This window comes from Gymnodraco acuticeps, unplaced genomic scaffold, assembly GCF_902827175.1.
Source record: "Gymnodraco acuticeps unplaced genomic scaffold, fGymAcu1.1, whole genome shotgun sequence".
Lineage (NCBI taxonomy): Eukaryota > Metazoa > Chordata > Actinopteri > Perciformes > Bathydraconidae > Gymnodraco > Gymnodraco acuticeps.
This window is the reverse complement of record NW_022992319.1, coordinates 397,482-404,730: the sequence shown is the minus strand read 5'-3', so window position 1 is coordinate 404,730 and position 7,249 is coordinate 397,482.

Sequence of the window (7,249 nt, the reverse complement as noted above, 5' to 3'; positions counted from 1 at the left end):
CCTTACCTTACTTATCCCTCTTAAAATTGAAAAAAAACAACCCCCAGTCTGCAGAAATGTGCCGATGCCAAGAGTATCAAAATAAAACGTACTTTTCAAAATAAAAGCATCTAAAAAATAAAGTGGCAGTTTTACAAAGAAAGTATGGACAAAAATGATTTTACTGATAAATAAATACGTGAAGTTATACATCGGTTACATCTAGATATTTTTTTACTGGCGGTGGAGATATAATTAAGTATTTACTCAAGTTCTTTACTTCTTGTTCAAATTTCAGGGACTTTACTATGAATATTTTCATTGTATGCAACTTGTACTCCATCTCAGAGACAGATTTTGTACTTTTGACCAAACTTTATTTATATGCCAGTTTTAAATACAGATCAGAAATTGCTTCCTCTTTCCTTATAGTTATACCCTGTATCTCTATAGATGATTTTTGAATGTTTCTGATGAGCTGAATCATGAAGTGTTCCTTAATGTGTTGAGGACATACTCCTCTTCCTTAAGCTGAAACAAGTATTTAAAAAAGATTCTATACACACTATTACTCAGGCAAAGGATACTAGTACTTATTGCACCACTTGCACTATTGTTAGTACTTCTGCTTTTACATTGTGCTACTGGTTAGCCTACAGCATCAGCTTCTGGACAAAATGGGTTTAACAGCAGAAATGGTCACAAAAAGTTCATTAAAAAAACCTTAATCCGTGACAGTTATTGATGTAAAAAAATTGTAATGACATGCTCTGTGGTTTCATTTGTTTGGTTAGTTGGTGGTAGCGTACAGGTTGTTTGGATCAGCGGAGGCTCAATCAGAAGAAGAAGCTTTCACAGTGCTGTAGGTCACTGTATCACCTTCATCATCATCATCATCATCATCACCATCATCATCATCATCATCATATAATAACCATCAACCTCAAAGCTAAAGGACAACACATACATTTCACTTATAAAAGGTTGTAATAACGGCAGTAAATGCAATGTCAGAGCCTTTTCTTATCAAGCTCCACATTTGTGGAATCAGCTTCCAGTTTATGTTCGGGCGGCAGACACCCTATCCGTTTTTAAGAGTGCGCTTAAGACCTTCCTTTTTGATAAAGCTTATAGTTAGGGCTGATTAGATTCAGCCCCTAGTTTTGCTGATATAGGCTTAGTTTGTCAGGGGACATCTTACTTCTTCCTTCTCTCTGTCTATACCTGTGTACTCTCATGTTCCGATTAACCCAGCTTCCCCAAATGTCTTTCTTTTTGGTGTTCTATATACGCCGGGATCCGGAGTCATGGATGATCCTGCGGTCCTGTGTCCTGGATCGCGAGCTCTGGATCTTGAGTCGTGGCTGTGGTCCTGGATCATGAGTCCTGGATGGATATCCTCGTGGATCCATCTTCCTATTGTACACACATGCATTTCCAAACATTTGGACTACCTATGTTGCAAATGTATTATCTTTTCAATGTACACACGGCATCTATTGCACGTCTGTCCGTCCTGGGAGAGGGATCCCTCCTCCGTTGCTCTCCCTGAGGTTTCTCCCATGTTCCCTTTAAACTGTGGGTTTTCTCCAGAAGTTTTTCCTTGTACGATGTGAGGGTGTAAGGACAGAGAGTGTCGTGTTGTCATACTGATATTCTGTACAAACTGTGAAGTCCACTGAGACAAATGTAACATTTGTGATATTGGGCTATATAAATAAACATTGATTGATTGATTGAATGTTATGATATCCATGCAACACAATGCTCATGAAACAACTTCACTATATCATGACTTTAACAGAAAGCTTACCTGGGTTTTTAACCTTCGATTCGGAGAAACAAATACTTTTTTCAGAGTTTAGACACTACAGAGTTTCCGAAGACATTACACTACCCAGAATCCCCAGCTATCGTTTGGGACTACAACATCCACTTTGCTTTACAAACCCCGTGATCAGTCCTCAAGCTCTGTGATTGGATGTTGGAGTGGCAGTGCGACAAGGTTACACCGAGCGTCAAACAGCTCTTTGAAGTGAAATGGAACCACGGCAGACTATCCAAAACTGGACTTGGACGGGTCCAGCCCCTCCCCCCCCCCCCTCCCCCCACCAGAATTACACATGCTGGCTATTGTGTGTTTCGCAACATGTCTCTGGGAATTGTTTTAAAAGACGTTTTCGTATTTCCCACAATTATAAGTTGCCAGTATTAAACTGTATACATCCCTGGAGGTTTAGGGGATACAAAACACATTGGTGTTATCAAATTTAAAACATATAATTAATAAATGGGTGAAAATTGCTTGTGTTCATAATGGGCAGCATTAATATACCCACATGACAGCTAAGGTCAGAAGAGCTTTATTTAACAGCTGGTCTTATGTCTGTGACCCCTCCTGTTGTTCATTGATAAGCCTGAAACAAGCACTTGTATAGGTTCAGACGCAACATTTGCAAATATGGTAGAAGCCATCGATCATCTTAAGATAAGATACTTTATTGATCCCAAGTTGGGGAAGGTTTTTGTTACAGCAGCATGTACTACTTTGTTCTACTCCACTACAATTCAGAGGTTAACCTGGTATTTTTACTCCACTACATTTATTTTAGTTACTTTGCAGATTCTGATTAATGATGTGAAATATAAACAACCCTTAAATCAGACTTTAGTTACACCTGAGTAAAATTCAGGGAAGGTGATTGTCAAGTGCCAAAATAAACTATGCAACATATTAGACGTTAATTACTTTGTCAGACTTCATATTTATCTGTGGATTACCCCAACGTTTTTTTCTTATTCAAAAGAAAAAGCCTTATCAGTTTGTCTGTTTTTCACATCCTCCTGTTAATATCTTTGGACGTCCTGCACTAAACTGTTTTATTGTAGAGATCACTACAGTATCTTCTTGATATTTTCAATTTTGTATGTAGGCTACTCTTAATATTTCAATGTTTTCATCAAATAAAACGTATTCAACAACAACATTTAATAACGTGCTTTAACCACTAGGCGGTGTGGGTTAAAAAAACAGTGGTCTATTTAATAAAACATAATAATATCAAACATAATATGACTATTCACTTTATTGTGAAATTAAAACAGAATGGTAAAGGAAAATACAGTTTCAGTCTCTCGATGTGAAGCTTATGCATTGTACCATGAACCTGTGTAGACCTGTAACAGTCAACTGCATGAGGAGTTGGAAAGGTAGTTCAGAAAATCAGCAATGTCTTTAAAAACTACAACAAAGTCCCTTTCTATCAGCTGTGCACCGTTATGGTGTAAATACAGACTATCTACTAATTGGATCAAATATAAAAGTCAGCCAAATTAGTGTTGATACTGCAAGGAGACGTATTGTGTGAAAATAAATGGAAGATGTTGTTTAATTGCTGATATATTTATGATTCACGACACATATTCGGTTTCGGCGGCAGTTCTTCCTGTTTGTCCAGAAGTCTTCTGATCAGGGCTCTATAAATAAATATCTATGGCAGATGTAAGAGAATATTTTCATCTGATCTGTTTATAGAGTCTTTTATGGTTCCTTAGAGTCTGTGATACTGCAAACATCTGCTTGTAGTCAGTCAGAGACTTCTCTGTAGGTTGAGGTCACAGGTCAAACGCTTCTCCGATATCCGTGGGGGGGTTTGAGATCTAGCAGCATCTCTTTGAGACAAGCAGATCATTGTCTTGCATCGGCTAATTGATTATACGCGGGCTTTCTGGAAGCCCGCCTCTCCTCGTGTTGGTTAGATGTTTTGTGTCTTTTGGTTCAGAGATCGCTGGTGAAACACGGGACGGTGTGCAACTAAGTGATCTCCCCGGCCGTTATTGTCTGTACTGTGATCAATAAAACTCTTCAGTGCTTTTGGCTAACAACGGTTCCAGACTCCTTCATTCTACCTCAACATTGCAACAACAGAAGTTTACCTTCACATTTTGGCGTCTACGAATAGGATGCCGAGATTTCTTCAGAAGGCTGGTAAGTGCTTTTTTTCAAATCTATTTGAACAACTGCCTTACCAGACTCTGTGATTGACGGTATCAAAATTATCTGTGAAACTGCGCGAGTGCAATTTGTTTTGGTCTCTCCACTGTACATTTGAAGGCTTAATTATAACCTGAGGAATCGGTGTCAAAAGGGGATTTCTATCTTGGCCGGTTCTTCCTGTGAATGCTGCTGGGGCAAGTGCCAACAAAAGCAAGCACAGCTCATGTATAAACAATAAGAATATTTGGGGCTAATAAATAACCTCGGAACATCGACTTTTAACGATTTCCGCTGTGTGTGGTTTCTAGAATTAAATTACTGGACAATCACACACTGCAAATATTCGGAGAGACCTTAAGGAAAGCATCAGCAAGGTGGAACCTCTGTTTTAAAAAAAAAAAAAGCAATGTGAGGATTTGTAATTGAAACAAATTGCCGAATTCTGGAGATTTCAACGGGTTTAAATCAGACCAATCCGTTTTCGGGTGTCTGCTCAGGCCTGCACGAGGGAGGGCGAATTCCCCTCCCCCCCCTGTGGTGAGCGGCACACGAGTAATGTTTAAGAACACAGACTTGTATTTTCTGTTAATCACACCATAAGCTCAAGAACTAAATTGAGCTATTAAATGGGAAGGGTCGTGGCAGAATATTACGTTCACACTGTGTTTAATAAACTAACGGATTATTGAATTGGCTGTTGTTTAAAAAAAAAAACCAAAAAAAAAAAAACCACTGAATTAATTAAAACAATCGCTGCTCTCGGTCGGTTGAGCAGTTTTACCACTACATTTGCATAGTGGTTTTGATTGAGAATAAGGTCGTTTATTGCTCATCAACAGATTGAATATGGCTGAGAAGAGCCCATATTAAACAGATATTTCAGTGCTCCCGTTGACGTTTTCCGTAATTCTCGGACTAAATTAAACTGGATGATTTTTTGGCCAGGGCACTGATTTTGTTGCGAGTACATGTTTGTTTGTCTAATTGCAGTGTTTGTTTTATTGTACTAACCGTTAAACATGGGTAATACTGCCTCCACAAACGATTCAGTTGGTAAGAGGAAAGCCATTTCACGCACAAAGACACTTAAAAAAAACCCGATTGCAGAAAACCACTACACGCATTTGTTTTCTCCAAACATGCCGTCTGGAATTGTCGGAAGAACTTTGGATTGGTCTAAAGTTATGCCGTTTACATCGTTACTTTGCGAACACTCACAACAGATTAATCAGAAAGGATTGATTCGATTTGATTGGACTCTGACAGGTAGTTTTGATATGGCCGTGTTGTGGCAAGCATTTAAACTGGTGGAAGATAATTCAAATTGTTCATGGGATCAAGGATACATGACAGAATGTGTGAAAGCCTGGATGACTTTGGCAGAAAAGCGGGGTTATGAAGAAAGGAAAAATGCAAAATCTGTTGGCAGCGAGCGAGGCTCCATTGAGCTCAAGGCGCTTATTGATAAAGTTTCTCAATGTGCAAAAAGTTTTCATTTGCTTAGCCTAGAGGCTGTTTTTGATGTGAGATCAGAAAACATGTCCAGATTCAGGGAAAGACACGGTGAGAATGTTCCAGACATTGCAAAATCCATAATTTATGATTGGATTAAAAGACAAGGTAAAACTCCAACCCCATCTCAGCTCATTTGTATTTTGACAGACGCAGGGCTGTTGGACGGAGAGCAGGCTGTATCTCTCTGTACGAAAATAATTCCCGCGACAGAACTTTCAAATCCCGTTGCGAGAAACTCCGATGATGATCTGTTAATAACAGCTGCAGCTATCATGAATGAAAATAAGTTGAGATATCAGATAGGACAACATGGAGAATTAGAATCGGCACACGCCGAGCAGAGGGCAGCAGCGGGGGAGGGGAATGTTTCACATGGCAGTCCGCCATTGACCCCCACTCCTCGCACTCAGCCACTCCTTTTACGAGATTACCCAGGTTCACCGTACGGCAGCAGTTTTCCAAATAATGTCCAGCGTAAAATGTACACGACAAAGCAAACATCTCAGGATAATAATTCTGAAGAAAGTGTGACCGCCCCGAAAATTCTGATAGGAGATGTTCCAGTTTGCAAACCCTGGACACCCGCTGAGGTCATTGATGTCACTAACCACGCTCCCAGTCCCACTAAAAGTCCAGATGAGTATCTGTCATGGTTGACTAATATTGGTTCAGTTTATAACTGTTTGGTTCATGATGTTAAACAGCTGATAATCTTAACATACAAGGCAGATTGGCCCACGTGCAGAGACGAGTTTAAATTTCCTGAGTGTACAGCCGCAGGGGACTGGCCCCCGACACAGACGCGAGACATGTGGATACAAAACGTCGCCGCATTGGCTATCAAAGCATGCGCTAAAACTCACACAGATTTCTCACAAGTGACGGCATGTGTACAAGACCCAGCGGAAAATGTCCCAGAATGTATCCAGCGTTTCATGACAGTGTGGGATAATAATGCGGGAATTAAAAGAGACGGTAATGATTTGTTTGCCATACAGACCTTGTTACATAATTTAATCCCAGAAACGGCTCAGGCCTACATGATGTCGACTCCCGAATGGCAAATTAAATCTTGGAAAGCGACTATCGCCACAATGCGTGCGTCGCATAGGAGCCAAATATTTCTTACTCCCAGAATTTCACAACTGCTTCAACAATTGCCTCAAAACACCCAGGCTTATCAAACGCAGGGACAAAACCACACACAGCAGTATCAAAATCAGGGGAGATCACAGGATTATCATAATAAGAGCAGACAGCAGCAGAACAAAAATCCCAAAAAGTTGATGCCATGTCATGTTTGCGGAGAAACCGATCACTGGGCAGGACAATGTGGTAAGCGGTGGGGGGTCCAGCAGCACACACAGCCCCCCCTCACCCAGCCCCCCTTCTCCCAGCCCGCACCTCCCCTCAACCTTCCCCAGCAGTCCGGACATCTGGCATTAATGCAGTCTCCACGTTATGACGGACAGAACCAGGGGCAGAACCAGGGGCGTCGCCTGGACCTGGAAACATTCGGGGCTTAGCCCACAGTGGCGGCGCTACAGTCACATTTTCTACTGCAAGACTCCCCACACGCACATACACAATTGCGCCATCTGGTGTCACAAACGTGTGCCTGCATTAGCTTTGTTACGGCAATGGATTGTGGGAGATTCTCATAACACGTGAGGATCTCTTGAGGGTAAGGTGCCTGTATTATCTCGGTGGACAAAATGTATGTTTTTATTTTATAAGGACAATAACGTACTGTTGTGT